The sequence below is a fragment of the Rhipicephalus microplus genome, unplaced genomic scaffold (genome assembly GCF_043290135.1).
Source record: "Rhipicephalus microplus isolate Deutch F79 unplaced genomic scaffold, USDA_Rmic scaffold_19, whole genome shotgun sequence".
Lineage (NCBI taxonomy): Eukaryota > Metazoa > Arthropoda > Arachnida > Ixodida > Ixodidae > Rhipicephalus > Rhipicephalus microplus.
In genome coordinates, this window is record NW_027464592.1 from 911486 (window position 1) to 932855 (window position 21370).

General features: G+C 43.4%; 1 long non-coding RNA gene across 1 annotated transcript in view; it reads right to left on the minus strand.

The window, feature by feature from the left end:
• Positions 1-6091: 6091 nt before the first annotated feature.
• The window catches only part of LOC142785223 (uncharacterized), a 31034-nt gene continuing 15755 nt past the window's right edge, over positions 6092-21370 (minus strand). Inside the window, exon 2 of the long non-coding RNA XR_012888876.1 lies at positions 6092-6260. This is a non-coding gene — a long non-coding RNA (uncharacterized LOC142785223). The remainder of the gene's footprint in view (positions 6261-21370) is intronic.

Here is a 21370-nt window from a genome sequence, read left to right on the forward strand (position 1 = left end):
GGGGGGGGGGGGGTTCAACAAGACAGAATTCACTTCGATGGGCGGCTAGGTCATGAGGTGGGTTGGCGACTTGCAGGACGCGCAGTAGCTTTTTGGGGGCAAGCGAGCCCTTCGGGGTGCAGGATAGCTAGTAACGAGGAAAACAACCAGGGAGGCTCTTCGAAAGGTGGTATGGACAGATACGATTCCAAAGTGGCACCAATATCTAGGATAGGTAGAGTCCGCGGCATAAATAGACGTAGCCACGAGCGCCGAGCCAATTCAGACATGGCGTATATTAACATGCAGGGTGGTAGGTACAGGCTGAAGTGGGAAGAGATAGAAGAACAGCTAAGGGAAGACAGGCCGATGGTATACGGTTTTGTAGAAACACATCTCAGGGACATGAAACAACCTCCGAACAATCCGGACTACGCGTGGGAATATTGTAATAGAACAGAAGGCAGCAGAAAGGGGGGTGGTATTGGGGCATTCATTCATAAAAGTACAGACTGGCAAAGGGTCAAGCAGGAGTGCAAGGAACATTTATGGCTAAAAGGGAAGGTGGCAGGTCAAATGACACTCCTTGGTTTCGTGTACTTGTGGACGGGAGCAAAGGACAGAGAGGAAAACCAGGCAATGGTAGAGTGTATATCAAAGGACATTCAGGAGTTAGGAAGAGAGTGCGAGATAATTATACTAGGAGACATGAATGCGCACATAGAAGATATAGATGAATATACCGACCCGACAGGCAAAATGATCATGGATATGTGTGAAAGGCTTGATTTGATCATTTGCAACAGTACCGAGAAGTGTGAAGGGCAAATAACATGGGAGGTAGGAAGGCTTCAGTCGACGATAGATTATGCACTGATGTCACATAGGATGTATGATAAGCTCAGGGGAATGCACATAGATGAAGGTGGCTCCAAAAGTCTGGGTAGCGATCACAACGTATCAAGCTAAGTTTTGGAAGAGCAGTGAAAGTGGGAAGGAGACAAGATGAGCAACTACAGGAAAATTTTTATGCAGAAAGGAAAATTGAAACAGCCACTAAACAAATTGAGTATTGTAATCACGGAGGATAATAAGACAGTGTGGACATACACTAATCTAATTAGACTCTTTGAGCTAGAGCTTGCTAAGACACGTGACAAGTCCCAAAAGTTGGTGGAATGAGGAAGTTAAGAGAGCCATAGCAAAACGTCAGGAAGCCTGTAGGGAACACAGACATGCTAAGCAGCTGGTTGAACCGACAGATGATGTTGAAAGAAAATGGGCAACCTTTCTAAGCTGTAGAAGGGATGCATTCCTTCTGATCAATGAAAAGATTAGAAGGAAGGGAGCTCAGTGGCTGGCAGAAGTACATGAAAAAGATAGAAACGCAGCTGCGAAATTTTGGAACCATCTAAACTCCCTAAGAAATGAGATGAGCCTAGAGCAGAGTTTTATAACTACAGCCCAAGGTGCTAGGCTAGAAGGGGACAAAGCTATTTAATATATAAGAACAAGGATGACAGAAAAATTTCAACAAAAAAGTACTTTATGCACCACAATAGACAAGGATGAATCAAGTGGTGCAATGGCTCCATTTTCACAACAAGAGTGGGAAAGGGCTGAAAAAAGGATTCTTAGTAGTACATCAACAGGCCCAGATAGCATTCCAATTAGGCTGATAAAGACATTTGGTCCGAAGTCTAAGCAGGCATTGAGAGAGGCAGTGAGCACAATAATAATCGATGGTGAAGTTCCCGATGGATGGAAACTTAGCAGGATGAGCATGATCTATAAAAGAAAGGGGGACAAAGCTGACATAAACAACTACCGTCCTATAACAGTGACATCAGTGGTCTACAGGCTGGCGATGCAGATTATAAAGGAAAGTCTGCAGGCGTGGATAGAGGATGAGGGGGTGCTGGTGGAACTGCAGAATGAGTTTCGCAAACACAGGAGGTTGGAAGACAATCTGTTCTCACTGACGCAGTGCATCGAAATAGCAGAAAAGGAACACAGAATGCCCCTGTGGGTGGCATCCAAGAATGCCCCTGTGGGTGGCATTCTTGGATATCATGGGAGCGTACGATAGCGTGGTTCAAGAGGAATTGTGGGGAATACTGGACACACTAGGCATGAAAAATGTAGTCACTAATCTTTTAAAGGGTATCTATAAAGGTAACAAGGTAGTTATAAAGGGAAACAAAAACAGGTATCCAAGCCTGCAGAAATAAAACGGGGGCTTAGGCAGGGGTGCCCCCTGTCACCCTTATTATTCATGATGTACCTACAAGGATTAGAGGCAACATTAGAGAGAAGTGGGCTGGGCTTCAACCTCTCTTTAGTCAAACAAGGAAAACTTATTTATCAGGCACTAGCAGCATTAATGTACGCAGATGATATAGTGCTAGTGGCCAACAACAAGGAAGATTTGCAGAGATTGATGGACATCTGCGGTAGTGAGGGAGATAGGTTAGATTTTAGATTCAGTAATGAAAAATCAGCTGTCATAATTTTTAATGACAACGAAGGTAGTGAGCTTAGGATACAGGACGTCACGCTAGAGATAACAGATAAATACAAATATTTGGGCGTATGGATAAGCAATGGGACTGAGTACCTGAGGGAACACGAAATATACGTGACGACTAAAGGTAACAGGAATGCAGCAGTGATGAAAAATAGGGCACTGTGGAATTACAATAGGTATGATGTTGTGAGAGGAATATGGAAAGGGGTCATGGTTCCTGGGCTGACGTTCGGCAATGCGGTCTTGTGCATGAGATCAGAAGTTCAAGCAAGATTAGAAATTAAGCAACGTGGAATATGTAGGCTTGCTTTAGGAGCTCACGGGAATACACCAAATCAGGGAGTACAAGGTGATATGGGATGGACATCATTTGAGGGCAGGGAAGCTAGCAGCAAGATAAATTTTGAGAAGCGATTGAGAGAAATGAAGGAGGAGCGTTGGGCTAGGAAGGTTTTCAGCTACTTGTACATGAAGAATGTCGATACAAAATGGAGAAAGCGAACCAGGAAGTTGACTGGTAAATACTTAGAAAACTGCAGGTGGCCAAACCAAAAAGAACTATCGGTTAAGAAGAAAGTGCAGAAAACGGAGACTGACATGTGGAAAATGGGCATGATTAAGAAGTCCGCACTAGAGATCTATCGAACTTTAAAGCAGGAAATTGCCAAGGAAAGGATCTATGATAATACTCGGGGTAGTTCTCTACTGTTTGAGGCAAGGACGGGAGTACTGCGAACCAAGACATATCGGGCCAAATACGAAGGGGTAGACACAGTATGCAGTGCGTGTGGAGAGGAAGAAGAAACTGCCGAACACTTAATAATGTTCTGTAAAGGGGTTCACCCTATAGTTCAGGATGATGGCGCAGAGTTATTCAAAGCACTGGGGTTTAGGGACCGGGAGGGCAAAATCGCGGGTAGACTTAACTAGAAAGAGGTTATCTGATCGGTGGCTAAAGTCAAGGCAGGAGTGAAAATCAAACTCTTCACTGCAAAATACGAATCCTCAAACTCACTTTTTAAAGAAAAAAAATAAATCTAGTTTTTGGTGCATTAAGTATTACGGCGTGGTGGCGCTAGCCACCGCCCAATCTAAAGGGCACAGCCATATCCATCCATCCATCCATCCATCCGTTTTTCCTTGGCTCGCTTGCACGTTCTACTCACCGCTGGACACACGCGCACGCTGGCACGAACGAGCCAGTTAGCGCTCAGCCCGTGAAGGGCCCCTTTCAGAACGGTAGAATACGGTGCTTCGTGCGAACTCGTTTCTGTTGCGTACAGTACGCAGCTCACAGGATGTTTCAGGGCGACAGTTTCGCGGTCAATATTCGTGCGTTTAGTACACTTATTTTTCATCAGCACTGACAACCCTTAATATATCTGAGGTTTATATGTGGCAAAACCACCATATTATTATGAGAGACGCCGCAGTGAAGAGACAAAAAAATTTCAATTTGAAATCCATGTCCGAGTTTGAGCTCTAGGGTGAAGCTTTAATAGCCTGCTCTAAGATGGGAGGTATATGGTCAAGGAGGATTGTCCACGATGAGAACTCCAGCAATTTTCACCACCTGGTCTTTAACACGCACAGGTGTCGCGCAGTACACGGTGCTGTACTATTTCACCTCCATCTACAGAAATGCGACCGCGGGGATCGAATTCGTGACCTTTGGGTCAGCATCTGAGCTCAGACAACCTTTCATAAGTTATATGAAACTCTTACCCCAATCACTATACATTTCCCATCGCATTGACCACCGTCACAAGGTCGGCATTAACTATTATCATACAAAATCTGCCACTCAGTCATTCTTGCCCCGTTCGTCCCGGGAATGGAACCACCTTCCCGCTGAAATTGCGGGTATCACCGATAACCAACTGTTCCGTGCTGCCTTAGCCAATATTGTATATGCAGAAATATCTGATGTTTAATCTGTGTTTGTGTGACCACATTGTTGCGATAATACTAATTTGTTTTGTCTTTCCTTTTCCTTTTTATGTACACAACGTTTTTTGTAACCATGCTACCTCATGTTATGCCTTTGTTCTGTACCACTCCCCTCTGTAATGCCTCTGGCCCTGAGGGTATAATAAATAAATAAATAAATATTGCTTAATGCTGCTTGGTTTGGCTTGCTGTAAATAACCAAAGTAAGAAGAGCACTGAACGGATAGTATAAAGGTAATGTGACGTGTGGTACAAGTGGGTGAGTCGTGGGTGTCAACGTTTCTTGAATGTAAACAATTAGAAGTTATCTTCATTTGTCATACCTTAAACAGAAATGAAGCAAACATTTTCTCTTTTAAAGGTTCCTTTATAAGCGGAAGTCCTGATGATTGATTATATAACACCTTGTGTTATCTATTGGTTAATAATTCCAGTATTCTACATTCAAGCCGGAAATAGCGCCTTTTTTAGATGAATGCCCAATTATCTTTTCCCCACAACTTGCTTGTGCGGCGAATTTCTTGATGTAATCGTTTGAGATGAAATTGGCATTAAATAATGACAAGATACTAAGCGCGTCAAGTGATGCGTAAATGTGCAGCAGCAGTAGCTCGATCAAATCATACGTCATAGATTAAAAAAAAAAAGCTTCATAGTGACTGTTAGCAGTTTTAGTGAAGATGCTCCAAGGAACGCTCTTTAAAAGTCTTCTTCTGATGTGACATGAGACGGCAAAGCATTTCACTGAGAACTTTGCCAGGAAAAATGTTTTTTTTTCAGAATATTAGTCTTAGAGTTGTATGAACAAGTGTTATGCATATGACAACGCGGGGACATGCGAGGAGCAAATGGCTGAATGTATGACGCGCGCTTCTTCTTGCAGCCGGCACATCTTACCCGTATATGCTTGTTTGGTGTTCAGGCCAACTTGCTGTCTGCGGTACTAAATCCCCAGAAGAATGACATGGTGTTAAGGGCGCTGGGATTACCGCACGACTAACAAATTTGTGCCACCTGCCTCACTGGAGTTGGGCCCTTTTGCACAAATACAAGCAATAAAGCAACGATTCGGGTTATATATACTTTTTTTTGGGGGGGGGGGCGCAGTTTTGTTCTTCAAGCAAGCGTCTGTCGTTAGTTGGGTCTCTCTCTTTTTAAAGATAAAAACAGCAGTATCGATTGCCTGGAAAATATTTAGTGAGAGTGCTTTATTGCAAGAGTCTGCAAATGCTATTTTCATTGGCACTTTGGCATCTATAAGTACTGTGCAGTAAATATTCGTTTCAAACTACTGAGTTATGAGTGTATAGAAAACGCCTGAAAGTGCGCCTTCACTTCCGAGTGCACACATTTAGAGTGTATAAACCGTCGGGAGAAAATGATGTGTCGAGTCAGTTTGGGAGTTTCAACGTAAAAAAAAACATAAAATAAACTGCCTATGCGATGCAGCTGGTGTATTCCTTAACAACAAAAAGGGGCGCGAGTGTCCAACTGCTGCGTGGGACATGCTGCAGCGTCCCTATACAAAAGGCACTGACTTCGACAGTTTTGCCTAGATTGATGAGCTCCGGTTTTGTCATGATGTTTCCCACTCTCATCCTTTCCGTTTGCGTGTACTTTCGTTCAGCATCAAGATTTAACTCGGCAAAACTTTTACTTCAAGAGTGCGCTTCCAAGTAAAGCGAACTTTATTCTTCATGCTTCAACACAAGGCGTGCTCGGTCGATAGTAGGTGCACCTAAAGCCACTGGGTGGAGACGCAGGCATTTTTATTCCTGGGCCGTGGTATAGGATGTTCGAAGTACTGAAACGAAATAAAAAACTTGTTGGTGCAGTTAAAGTAGACAAACTGTTGCTTTTGATAATTGAGTATATCTTACTCATTATGGCTATCGGAATACTATTTAGTCGCAAGTAGTTTTTACAATGAAAGCTGTTATAGGATCACAACACGGGTCACGCGCAACGCCATAGTTGTCCACTGCCGCCGCCGCCCGTGTCCGTTACCACTATCGTATGAACTAAGAAATAAAATAAAACTCAAGCTGAAAAATAACAAAGATATGTGTTGACATGACAAGATTCAAACCAGGATCCACTGCGTGTCAGCTGAGTTTTCTACCACTGAGCCACGCTGGTTTTTTTTTTCTTTAAGACATGAAATCATCTTCAGTTATTCTAAACTACGCACTACATACTTCATCAGAAGTCACGCAAACACTCACAAGCGTCCAGCAGGGGAAGCCCCTCCAGAACGGGGTCGAAATTCTCAACTAAACTGCAAACTTGAAAAGCTGCTTCTCGTAAGACGGATCTCGTCGACCGTGGTGGCTTGGCGTGTCTATCAATCATGCGACTTTTGATTGATTGATTGATATGTGGGGTTTAATGTCCCAAAACCACTACATGATTATGAGAGACACCGTAGTGGAGGGCTCCGGAAATTTAGACCACCTGGGGTTCTTTAACGTGCACCTAAATCTAAGCACACGGGCCTACAACATTTCCGCCTCCATCGGAAATGCAGCCGCCGCAGCCGGGATTCGAACCCGCGCCCTGCGGGTCAGCAGCCGAGTACCTTAGCCACTAGACCACCGCGGCGGGGCATCATGCGACTTTTACATAGTGACTAAAGTCCAGACAACATAAACAGGTCCTATAGAGTATTATCAGTCAGGCTATTTTTTTCTCTATTGTAGTGCTTCAACGATTTTCAACATCTACCCTTTACTTCTTTCCTAACAGCTCATGCAATTGAAGGAACACAGCGCACAGATTTTAATGGGGTGCACATCATACACCAGAAGTGCAGCTGACTTCGAATTCGCTTCCCAACGGAAGCCTCGTTCTGTGTAGACACGACTGCGGAAGGTCATAAACCAAATGGATATCAACCGTTTAACGGTTTAACAGCTTGCTCTACAAACATCGGTGTGTTCGGGTTCTACAAAAGTTTTTATTATTTTATTGTTTCTCTACAAAATACCGAACGTAAAGGACAAAGTGCCAGCGAACAGGTAGCCAGTGTCCCGGGATGAAAAAAAACTAAGAGAAAAGAGAGCGACTGAATAGATGAGGGGAAACTGATTTTGACCCGCAGAATAAGGGGGAAAAAGGGAGGGCAGAACTCGGAAGTGCTTGTAGGTCAAGCCTTGGATATGAACCACGTCGTCGTTTATAACGAGTGCCCGGGGATTAATCGATGTCGCCGGTGCTCACATCTATACCGTCCCAGGTGCCCCCCCCCCCCTCTTCCTTGCTTCCTTACCCGCCATTCGAAGGAGCGGGATGCTCTTCAGCATCGAGACTCTGGACTCGCAAGAAAGGTTAAGGATAATAGCACGACACAAGAATTCTGCTTTCGCTTTGACGTTCGTGAGTGTGATAAAAATGAGAAGAAGTAAAGAGAATAATGGATCTATATGAAAGTAAAACAAGAAATGAAAATTAAAGCGTGAAATGTAGTAGACTTGCCATTGTAGTTTCAGCATGTCCTTTGGGCACAAGATAGATACGACCCTCTGAACTTGCGCGCGTTACTTCCATATAAAGAACAAACTTTCTAAGTTTAGGGAATGACACTAAATGTTTAACAGCACCAGGAAAGGAAAGGCTACATTAACATTTATTTTCAAGGATGTCTTAAATGACCATAGTATTACTAAGCAGTTTGATTAGGCTGCTTGATGTTAGTTATTAAACAAAAAGCTTGAACATAAACATTCGTCAACTTGTGTACTTTCTTCTTGAATATACAGTAGTTCCCCTTAATCGCTATCTTTTTGGGCTAGTTGGGGAAATCTTTTTGGCTCCGCATGACAGATCATCTTTAGCACTGCTTGTCTTGGCTTCGAGATAATGGGAGCGGAAATAAGAAAAAAGAAGTTAACAACGGGACAGAACTGTGGTTCTGCTTGTTTCCTAAAATTTGCAGTCAGTTTTGCCGGGATTTTCAGAGTTTGTTTAGAATAGTTAGTTACATATGGTGGGCAGGGCAGTGCTTAGGAACGATTCTTTGGTATCTGTAAGCGCGGCTCCCGGGAGTCACCAATACTCCTAAAAAAGAGACAGCCACAATGCCACAGCACCGCAACATCATTCTCCCCGCCTACACTTTCAACTTGCAAGAAAGTGCTTGGAACCTTGGCTACCAGAAAAACAAGTTTACATTTTATTCCGTTCGACTCTCTTCAGGAGCACTCGTGCCTTAGAGTAAACCTGTATGCCCATTTACATTGTCCCTGTAATGATTCGTGCTGTGACACAAAAATATATACTTTATTAGTGTTGAAGCGGACAACCAGAAAAAAGAGAAAGAAAACAACATAAACACCAAAACTGGCTCGTATCATCTGTGACTCATTGTTTCTTTTTGTGTGTGTGTGTGTTTAGTAACGATCATGGTGAGTCATCGCTTGCATTTGCGAGCCCCATTTTTTCGAGTGAGGGTTTGGCGGGTTCGGAGATCCTGCTGCTATAAATGTCTCTTGAGAGGACGACATAGCGTTCGGCTACAAGAACAGTCAGAAGCGGTTGTACTTGCGGGGTCTGGCTTCGGATGAGAGCTCGTGAATACTACTATACAAAAATAAAGTGGGGTGCCAAACAGATGCGGCAGACATCAGATGCAGGGGGTGGTAATTCTCAGAAAAAAAATAAGGTGGCTTCTTGTAGAAGCTGTCTCTTCAAGTACTCGCGTTACACAAACTAGAATGATATTAAAAAAAACGTAACTGCCTAAACAATAGAGCGTGAAAAAAGCTCTGAAGCATATCTGTGGAGGTTGTGTTCCTTAGCAGCTAGGCCAAAGGGAGCATACAACTGAAAAGGCGGAAAAAACGAGGTGAATTTGTCCCTAATTAAGCAAGCTCTGTAGCATTGATCGTAATGTAGATAGCTAACAGAACTGGTCACTTGTGTACTTCATCGCTTTTACAGTATCATATGACAGGGCATGTTGTGCGTAGGCAGGATAACCGTTAGTTATTAAGAGTAACTGACTGGTGCACCATTCAGACCACTTGCCGTGGATCAACCTGGGCTTAGCGGATGACGAGGAGAAAGAAAGTTAGGTGGACTGATGAGATTAGGAAGTTTGTGGACATCTGCAACCTTCTTAATATCAGTTGGCAGCAGCAAGGTGGCAGCAGCAAGCACATGACTGAGTTGACTGGCGGAACATGGTAAAGGCCTTTGCCCCGCTTGGCACATAGTCAGGCTGGTGGTGATGATGATGATGATGATGATGATGGTGGTGGTGGTGGTGGAGGTGGCGGTGATGACGACGACGACGACGACGATGATGATGATGATGATGATGATGATGATGATGACAAATATTGACGCATTTCAATGCCAAAGAACGGACGTCGGAGGGCTTCCCGTGATCTAGATGTCGTGCCTTGCTCGTCTGTACTTAAACTGAAAATTCCTACGCATTGTACCCGCAGTTCGCTTTCATATTATTCCTGTTTTTGTGAGAAGTGGATTAAATCAAGAAGCTTTGCAGGCTGATTTTTGTGAAAGCATGTCTCTATCTAAACAAAAGAGGGGAAAGATGATGGGGTGTATACTGTGGCGGTGAGTCCTAGGAACATTCGCTGGCTGATGGCTCTTGGCAATACCGAGTTCACATCAGGATTGAGACGAAGGCGTTGGGGGTGTTTTCTTTTTTTTTGACTGTGTGGCCTGCGCAATAGTTGACGTCTTTAATGTTGAGTTTTCATCTCCCAGAAGATCACATTTGTGTGATTTCATATTATGCGCCTCAATATATATAAATATGTATCCTAATAAAACCTTTATTAATAATAATATTATCTAATGCTCGATACGTTTATGAGACGCACCGTTTAGGAGGGCTCCGGGCCATCTTGTATTCATTAACGTGAACTTACATGACAAGGTAGATAGGCCTCAAGTATTTCGCATCCATTGAAGTGCAACCACCGTGGTCCTCATGGCACCCCCGAACTTCTTGTCGGCAGCCGAACAGGGTAATAATTGCATCAAAGAGCTTTTTATTATGTATTGTTGTACCATAGTTGTGGACATAAGTATATAATTATTACAGTTTGTTTGACGAATGATTATATAAAATCTTTACACATCACTTTCAAAGTTATGGGCTAAATGGTGCACATAGTGTTGCACAAAATAATCAGAATAACTACACAGTAATGAGAGTCGACCATTAATGTACACCGCACCACGCATGCTGGCACCACGTTAGCCAACACCACGTGCGATGCTCCACCACAAAGTGCTCCTTCAATGAACGGTGGAAGCACATAAGATAGGTGATTTCGAAAATGATGCGGTGCGCGCGATTTTCATCGTGGCTGCCATTCCGCGCACGTGCAAAACGTCATGAATGGCGTAGCTTCCGACGGCGGCTGCTAATAACCGCAGCTGCTTGGTTAAAAGTAGTCACCTGCACGGATAGCAGTACGGTGATTAGCGCTAATGGCACAAAGCACCCTATGTCATAGTTTTCATAACAAGATGTTATTGAAAGTAGCCTCTGAGCGCTACTGGCCTCGCGCATGTGCCTTCCGGTACAGAGGTAGCATCGAGTATGTCTCAAGACGGCAAAACCAAAGCATTGGTTAGGTTTTCAATGACTGCCAGTGCTTTTGAGCCATATAGAAACACTATAGAGTGAGGACAAGGATCGCCCGTCCTTCAGAAAAGATTCGCCACTATTACGAGAGGGAGCAGAAAAAATAGTATCTGTGAATAATCTGCTCCATTTCGATTCCTCAAAGCTTTTTCAAAGGAACTTTGTTAGTCAAACCAACCAAAATGCTGCACAATACTTGAAAAGCCACAGCTTTTTGTCACGCTACTGAAGCGTACCCTAAGGGGCGCATAGAAAGAAGCAAGTGATTGGGATCTGCTGCGTGGAGTGTCGCAGCGATTAAAAATGTCCACAAGAAAACGGTGTGCTCTTTCAATGAAGCCGTCGTATTACTTTTCAATAATTATGCTGATATATAAGAAGCCATCTTATACTAAATTGTGCTCTGGTATAAATAACTTTTGAAACAGAAGAATGAATTTCTTAGCGCTTTAATTTTTTCCCCAAATATTTTTTTTTAATATTAAGACAACGAGAAATAACTTCTTGCCCGGAAGTGCGTAGAAGAGAAGCAACAGCGTCACTCCGTGGTCGTGCCAGCAGAAACGAAGGGATCCTTAAGCTTCGCATTTAGGAGTTGAACGAGATAGTGGTATCTTGTTTCTAGTGACTACTTCAAGCAGTTAGTGAATAATTTCTAAGTGTACAAGGTTACTCGAGCAGTTAAATTGTGGACTACTATAATCTAGTAGATAAAGTTCAATGTGACTTGTGTCAGTCAACCTGTCGCATATGGTTCCATTATGAGTAATGAGTAGCGTGCTTTTGAATAAAAATAAACTGTACGTTTGAAAGGTTCGAGAATTTTCTCTGTATCTACTACGTAGTCCTAAGTGAATATGTGCAGTAACATGTGTGCTTTTCGTATTCAGTGTCTGGCTTTAAATCACAATGTCTTTGCGACAACCTCATGATCTGATGCCCGATGACAATGTATGCTCGTACCTGCAGCATTACTGCGATATTACAAGATGAATTGTGAAGCCTGTATATCAGGCGTATGTGTTAGTAGAGCATCAAAACATGTAAAGCATGTTAGGTATTTTCAGGCAGAGTAAAATATTTTGACTGTATTTCCAAGCAGACGCGTGGTTGTGTGGTAGAACATCTACTTACCACGCGATTATCCTGATTTCGATCCTCACTTGGACTCGGAAATAGTTACTACTGATTCTAATTGCATCTTTCTTGACCTTTCGGTCATGGACAAAATTATGCTTTTCGCTCACGAGAATTGACACCTATGCCTACGCTGACGTCAACACCACCAATGCCGACATTGACGCCGAGCCGACGCCGGAATTTCAGCGAAACGAGCTCTTTAACGGCATCCCCTTAATAACACTTTAGAGCTAAAGCTTTGATGAGATCACAACAGGGGTCATGTGCACCGTTGTGGTTCGCTGCTGCCGCCGGTGCCCGAAACCAGTATCGCTCGAAATAAAACAAAATAAAACTTAGCAACTAAAAATCGCCGACACAATTGTTTTCCAACACGGATCTCCTGTGTGCAAGCTCAGTAATATACTACAGAGCCACGCTACTGCTTGGCGCTCTGTAGCAAAAAGGCCTTAGGCAGGCTGGATATGGGAGAAAGAATCGCGTTAATATTTTAATAACGCGTTTTGAAGAGCAAATGAACTATTAGGTGTCACACAATGCGAATTAAGCTATAGAGTGGGTCATGTAATGCTCTAAACCATTACAAAAGCTTGTACTTGTTCACCTGTTAGCTGTGGGGCATACCCACTGTGAGGTATTGTGGAAATTAGAAATAGTAGAGTAGAGCCTTGGACGGTGGCACACAGCCACGCTGGCTGATTGGCCAAGAACCAGGTAATTTTGAAGAAAATTCTTAATTATTATTTTATATGTCGTGTAGTTAAAGACGAAAAACTGATAACGTAACAAAATGTCAAATACTAAGAATATTTTAGTAAAAACATAGATAGTAACTCGGAGCTGCGTAATTGAAAAAATATTAATTACGAATCAAAAATGCAATGTAGAAAATAGTAGTATTAGTTCGCTCTACAATCTACATCTCTTTGAACATTTAATAAACCCTTCAAGGCATCGGCTACATTCTTGTCATTGTGGTCAAGGGACAAAATCCCGAACAAGAGCACACTTGTTACACTTAGATCTAGCCTAAAGAGTCGGCAAACGGCAGCTAAGGTACCCTCCCGCAACGTACAGTATCTGTTACAGAAAATGAGATAACATTCTGCTGCCTCATCTGCTCCACGAAAAGAACAGTTAGGCGAAGCTCCCAGACGAGCTCTCTGGAAATGAAAATAGAGATATGGAGACTGGCTTCTGTCATATTTCTTCATCATCGTCAGCCAGAGCATAAAAAATTGCACAAAATTTCCTGCAATTGTCCAGCGCGTACCACGCTTCTCCGTAGAATGACGAAGAATGGCATATTGAATGTCTGCCTACTACACCATGATTTATAGCGTAGTGGGTACCCTGCAAGTGCGCCTGCAGCAGATTCCCAAACAGTGTTAAAAAAGCCCGCAGCTTTCATTTTGACAGCGCTGCACGTTCCACGCAGGCCAGGAGGTTTAATAGGCAACGTTGTATTGGGTTCATCTTTCTACGTATGTTGTGAAAAATGTATTTTCATCAACGCCATAAACCCACCTGGAGCATATGTATAGCTGAACTGGCCACATATTGCGCAATGAATCCGCTTTCAGAACAGCAAAAGCTTAAGGCAATCCAGCAGAAACTGTCTCAAAACGATGATTCGATCAGGGAGATGAACAATGGACTAACTAAAAGGGAAAAAGACGGTGAATCAGTATTGGGCATAAAAACGCAATTGGATAATATCAGTAAGCTTTCAGACCAAATGCACAAGATGTCACTGCAATCATGACCAAACTGGATGACGTTGAAGACCGAGCACGTTGATCGAACCTTGTTTTTTTTTGGTTTGAAAGATCGCGAGCGTGAAACTTGGGCCAAATCAGAAGCCTCTGTGCTCCAATTCTGTAGCAAAAAATTAGAAATCAGTCTTGACGCAATGGAAATAGAAAGGGCTCATCGTTTAGATAAATATAATGCTAACAAAAACCGACCAGTTATCATTAAATTTGCACACTTTAAGGTTAGGGAGAACGTACTGTCGAGTGGGCGCAAGCTAAAAGGTTCGAACTATCGCATATCGGAGGACTATCCACCTAACACACTTAAAGCCAGAAAACTTCTCGGTGAGTTTGGAAGGGCACAGCAGCAACCTTACTAACTCCGTCATGATAAGCTTATCATTGGCAACAAAACTTTCATTTACGATCATAAGACTAACAAAGTCGTTCTGCGCCCGTTAAACACATAGGCCCCAGCCGTACTATTCTAACCAGGAAATCATTCTCCTTTTTTTATACTAACATTAGAAGCATTATTCCGAAAGTTGATGGTTTACAAAATCTAATTAGCTCTTCAGAGTCAGATTTGTTCGTAATAACCGAAACTTGGCTTAACCTTTCATTAGCAGACTCAGAGCTGCTACAATATTTTCCGGACTTCAACATTTTTCGACGTGACCGCACTAACAAACGTGGAGGTGGAGTGCTGATAGGCAGTCATAAAAGCCTCCAATGTACAGAAATTCGTGTGTCCTCGTGCTTAGAAATCATTTTCATTCTCTGCAATGCTTCTTATCCCCCCATGATAATTGGAGTTTGTTACCGCCCTCCCGGTCTTGACCCCTTTTTGTACCGAATTTCAACGTGGCTATTCACTCTGTAACTAAAACTTTCCGTCATTATTCGATACTTCTCTTCGGGGATTTTAATTTTTCAGCAATTTCGTGGAATAATCTGGCAAGCACAGCCGCCAAACACGGTCCTGAAAGCTATTTCGTCAACTCATGCCTAAAATTTGGAATAACGCAACTCGTCACTGAACCCACACGTCAAAATTCTACCTCCTCCAACACTTTAGATCTTATCCTCACTTCCAAGCCTGACATGGTTTCCAAGATGACGTTCTTACCTGGCTTAAGTGACCAGTCAGTGATTCATGGTACCTACCTCTGCCAACTAACACGCTCGTCTAAAATAACAAAAACGATAACTTTGTATAACAAAGGAAACTATTCCGCCCAAAACAATGAATTTGCAGAATTCGCTAGTTGCTTGATAGCCGAGTTTTCGCAGCGCTCTGTCGAGACTAATTGGTTGCTTTTCAAAAATAAAATCAATGATTTGTTCATAAAATACTTGCCCACCATTACCGTCACCGAAAAAAAGACGTCCCCATGGTTCACAGCTACACTAAAACAACTCAATAATAAAAAGAAAAGACTTTTTAGCTGAGCAATACGATCTAATAACATTTCTGTATGGAACAACTACTACGCTGCGGAAAAAGCATTCAGCACGCATGCTATGAAAGAAAAACGTTCTTTTTACTCACAGACTTTGCTGGCCATGCTGACCAATAACCCGAAGAAATTTTGGAGCGTTATCAACCCTCAAAATTCCCAACCACCGGCACTGTTTGATAATCATAACCTTCCGATCCCCGACGATGAAGCCGCCGAACAACTTAATCACTTTTTCTCTTCCATGTTCACTATCGAACCTAACGGCAACTTACTTTCATTTCATCCTCGTGATTACGACATGATGCCGGACATCACGTTTTCTCAACAGGGCATTGCTAAATTAATCGACTCATTAAAGCCTACATCTTCTTGTGGCGCCGATGGCATCAACGCTAAAATGTTAAAAAACACACAACCCACTGTCAGTGTGATATTATGCCATATTTTTCAGCAATCACTGTCTTCAGGAGTAGTGTGGAAGACTGGAAAGTGAGTAAGATTGTTCCAGTCCCTAAAAAGGGCCCTCCATCCCAGCCTAGCAGCTATCGTCCCATCTCGCTCACTGGCATTTGCTATAAACTAATGGAACATGTGATCTACTCTAACACCGTCAAGTTCGTAAACCGCCACAACTTCTTTCATTATAGTCAACATGGGTTTCACTCAGGATTATCCTGCGACGCACAACTTGCTTCATTCTACAATGACACCAGTTTTAGCGTTGACCTAAATATACCCACCGATGCCCTCTTTTTTTACTTTGAAAAACCATTTGACAAAGTTCCGCATCAACGGCTACTCGTCAAACTTTCGTGCCTAAACATTATTACATCGACGTTCAACTGGATTCGTAGTTTTCTGACTAATCAGCAACAATTTGTGTACGCTAACAAAAATTCATCTAATCATCTTCCCGTAATTTCTGGCGTCCCACAGGGCACAGTACTCGGACCCCAACTTTTCTTAATTTATATAAATGACCTCCCAGCTAACATTTCATCAAATATTCGCCTGTTTGCTGATGATTGCGTCGTGTACCGTCCAATAAAATACCCTACCGATATTGCTATACCTCAAAACAACCTTAACCTTATTGAATCCTAGTGTAACGCAGGTCGCGGGTTCGAATCCCGGCTGCGGTGGCTGCATTTCCGATGGAGGCGGAAATGTTGTAGGCCCGTGTGCTCAGATTTGGATGCACCTTAAAGAACCCCAGGTGGTCTAAAATTCCGGAGCCCTCCACTACGGCGTCTCTCATAATCATATGGTGGTTTTGGGACGTTAAACCCCACATATCAATCAATCAATCAATCTTAGTGTAACGACTGGCTAATGTCTTTAAACGTAAATAAGACATCGCTAATTTCATTTCATCGTAGGCAACATTATCAGCAAGCGACTTACACCATTTTGGGCTCTACAATCTTAACAGCAGAATCCTATAAATACCTCGGCGTAACATTCTCAAGCAACCTCACCTGGTCCACTCACGTTAACAACATAGCATCCTCCGCTAATCGTGCGCTGGGTTTACTTTGTAGGAATATAAAACTTGCTCCCTCATCAGTGAAGTTGTTGGCTTACACCACATTTGTTCGCCCTAAATTGGAGTACGCATGCTCGGTTAGGGACCCTCATCAATCTAATCTATCTAACCTTCTCGAATCTGTACAAAATCGCGCAGCCCGGTTCATCTACTCTGTGTACTCTTATCATTCCAGCGTTTCCGAACTTAAAACTCGTGGCCACCTCAACAACCTAGAATCACGTCGTCATATATCTCGGCTCTGTCTTTTTCACAAATTTTATCACGCTCCTTTCAACGTTCCAGCCATCTTGCCTGCTCATCGATTATCCAGCCGTACAAACCATCCCCGAGCCGTGTATCCACCACCAGCACAAAATACTGCCCACCTTCGCTCCTTTTTTGTTGCAACCGCCCGGGACTTGAACAACTTGCCTGCCTTCGCCATGCACCACTCCGACCCACATGTATTCAAGACCGTGATTGAATCGTTAATATGTTGCTAATTATGCCCATCCCTCATGTAATACCCCGACTGCGGCCTTTGAGGTATACTAAATAAATAAATAAATAAATAAATAAATAAAAGCGTCATTGCACAAGAAATGGTACTATCATTCAATTGCATGCCTTCATTAATACCCAACCATTCATAACTTAGCAGGGACGCATCACGTTGTAAACTTTTTCCTTACGTACATCTTCACATATATTCTTCCACGTTGACAGGACCAACTACTACGTCAAAGGGCGGCAAGTGCGTGGCTACTACCACTTGGTCAACGTCCTCCTGCACTGCACATGCTCAGTGCTGGTGGCTGTCGTCACGCACCGTGTGATGAGGATATCTGCCGTCCATGCGTTCTCTCCACGATGCTATCACCGCTCATCCAGTACACACGCAGGCTGTGAGTGTTTGTGCTAAACTTGGAGAATTTAGCCGGTTCTAATTCCTTCTGAGCGGTGTGGCGGCTTGGCGACGACACAGCGCTCGTGTCTTTCGTGTCCTTATTGTCTTTGTGTCGTCGTTTTGTTCTCGCGCTAGAACTATCGTCCTTCTGAGCGTCGCTTATTTCGAGTGATTACGTTAGTTCATATACTGTGTTACAATAGCCACTTGCGTTGTCTCATCACCCTAACAGATGAAAAAAGCTGTCAAACAAGACCTAATGTTCATTAGTAGATGAAGGCTGCGAGAGAAGGATATTTTCAAACAGGGGCTGTTGTACGAGCCACTCTTTGGACGAGTGCTCTTTTCTTGAAGAAGACCGGGAGACCTGTCTAAACGTTCACTGTTGCAGCTCCCTATTTCCATGAATATCCATCTTTTTGCTTATTGCATATGACTAAGAACCTACGATAATAAGCAAAAGCAGTGCCTATGACTACAATCAGCCCGAATCGACATGTCGAAGTCTCTAAAGAAACATTCATTATGATTTAAACCACTGCCGTTGCTCTGCGAGACAAATCTATGGCTGTGTTCCAATACTTAGGCACACGTAGACAGTCTACGCACACTGCTTAGAAGACAGCTCCGAGCCCATGCTGTCCGAGAATCGGAACACGTTTGGACAGCTTTTACACGACGAGGTCCCACCTCACGTCGAGAAAAGAAATCTAAAATGAAGAAACGTAATAGCTTTGTTTTTTGGTTTATTTTGTGTTGAATTCTAAAAAAAATAAACGTTACTCACATTGAGCGTCTAAAGAGGCGTCTGTTTGTGTGCAGACGATCATTCCGGCGATATCTAATCTATCTGAGCGATTTGCTGAGCCGCCATCTTGTTTAGACAGCAAAGTAGCCTGCATCGTATTTGTCTACGATGCGGTTTTCTCGGAGGTGTCTACTTTGCCAGCTACGTGAGAATGGGAATGGGACTTAAGATGGCCGCCGTCAATTTAGCTGTCTATTTAGCCATCTACGGTGAGTATTGGAACACAGCCTATATTGCCCGGTTGATTTGGTAGAAATTTTAATGGGACTGTGAGCCATATCTACAGAGAAGTGTTTTTATTTAAGCGATCAATGGTCAACCTCCACGTCTCTGACGCGCACTCAACTGTTGTATGATTAGGTTAATGCAATTGGCTACTTTTCTTTGTCTTAAGTGGTACCAATTGATTGTGGCATATCACAATATATGTCAGTAAACGCAAAAAAGAAACTGGCGTGCTTCCTCTATTAGGAACACTCCCTATATTCTTTCACGCCGTGCCCACGTAGACAATACGGCACTGCGGCAGTTCCTATGCATGCCGGTTACCTCGGATATTTTTTTCTCGAGTTATGCAAAAATGAGGTACCTGATAGGTATTCGTGTTAAAACGACTAGACGTGCAAACGGGGAAACGAGAAACACTACGGAGTTTGTTATGTATTGACGTCTCTCCTGTATGCGTGTTCGCATACAGGAGAGACGTCAATTTCGCATACAGGAGAGACGTCTTTTTAGCATCTTCCTCTCGCGCTAGGCTAAACGCACGATTCATCTTCAATATTCAAGTAATCAAAGTCATAAAACTTACAAACCAATCAGGCAAGAGGTTGAACATTATGACAGCCAGACGCCCTTACCACACCCTGAATAGTTCCATTTCTCATCCTGCCGCAGGTGTCGAGAATAGTGGGCCGTGCTGAAGTGCTGTGGTGCTTCTTCTTTCTGCTATCTTTCCTTTGCTACTACTGGTAAGGCAGCACGTAAGCTTGCAGTAATTGAGTACCTATGCGAATGATAATTTTTCGCGTGGGGACCTAGGAGGATACATAAAAATTGCTGGAGTGGAAGCCGCCTATGCGCCGCTACGGGAGAGAGTGAAGCCGCGCCGAGCGTGCGGCGGCCATGTTGCCAGTGGCAGAAAAGAGCCGAGCGCTTCAAATTTATGCTTCATCGCACTGCGGGTGAGTGACTCGTGTGTTTATTGAGCTATGAAAACAAGTAATTCTGGTTGTAAATGTTTATTGCGACTTGTACGCAGCCAAGTGGCATGTAGAGAACTCAATTAAAGTGCATATGCATTAAATAGCGATGCCTAAAGCAAACACATCTTTGAAAACATAGGTGCCCTTCTGGTGGTTGAAAATTATTGCCCTTGTCAAAAGTGGTCCCACCTTACTTTTGACCAATTTTCGTTTTTTTTTTCCTTCGTCATGTGTTGTATCCTCACTTTTACGTATTGTTCGGCGATTTGCCTGCACAAACTGTAAACCTGATTATCAAGCGTATCAAAGTCTAGGACGTGTTGCTCTAGTTTATGGAACTAGTTTTTCTCGGAGGAAGCTCATAGAACTTTCAGGATGAGGTGTTTTGCTCATGACTTCACCGTTGTGATGGAATCACATTCAGCCTGTAGCCGCCTCAGACCTCGACTTCTTTACAGAGGCTAATGACATCTCGCGACGGTGAAACAAGACCACCTCGCCTCTTACATTTAATTAAAGGTGTCAGCTCGTCTGAGTGCATGGCTGCTATGCACTCTTCACAGGTAGTTGCAGTTCGACCTGTCGAACAATGAAGCCTGCTATGTATGGCGCCACGGAACCGACAAAAACAGAAAAGCTTTCGGGCTAGTCAATGCGATGCGTATTATCGTGATGATCGGGCTGCAGGACTGGGGCCTTGCGCATGTCAGTGAGATTGCTTGTTGGATCTACCATCACTGCAGGAGTCGTTGCATTCAATACGGAGAGAACATCTTGGGAGCAGTGTCCAGAACTTGAAGACGTGACTTCCGTCTGAACCAATAGACGCTTGTATGCAGCCATAAACTGCGAAGCTGTTGGGTTGTTGTTATGGCCGCATCATCCACGTATTGATTGAAAGAAGTTTTCGGCATAGTTTTGACAGAGTTTGTGTGTCAGTAAGTATTTCAGCTGATCCTGGCTGACAAATCTGTCAAACATTCTTTCCGTGCTTGCCATGCGTATCCAAAAACCAATGAATCCGTTTTTTTTTTCAGTCCTTCTTTCACTGCCGGATCTCTCAGCCCATTTATGTACGCTCGAGTCTCCGCAAAAAAACGACTTCCAGAATGCTTCGTTCCCCTGCCAAAGGGGCGCTTTGTACGACCTTGCCAGCGGGTTCCTGGAGTTTAAAATGTCAAACAACCGATCAAAAGTTTTAATAAACGTAAATCCTGTGCTGGCACCCTTGAATTGCGGCAGCTTTAGCTTTCGTTCGCAGAAGTCCAAAGCGTCGGCAATTGAGGCACTCGATCAGTTGTACAGCATATCATACCTTCATTGTCTTGCTTTTCTCATTGGACGTGGACTTTCGTAAGTTTGTTTCCGAGCCACAACCCTTCTTCACGTTGAAGTGCCTTCAATGCCACTTCATAACCCCCTTTCACATGCTTCCCTTCAATGTCAAAGAGGTGGTCAAAGCACTCTGGCGCGAAGTGCACAGAGCA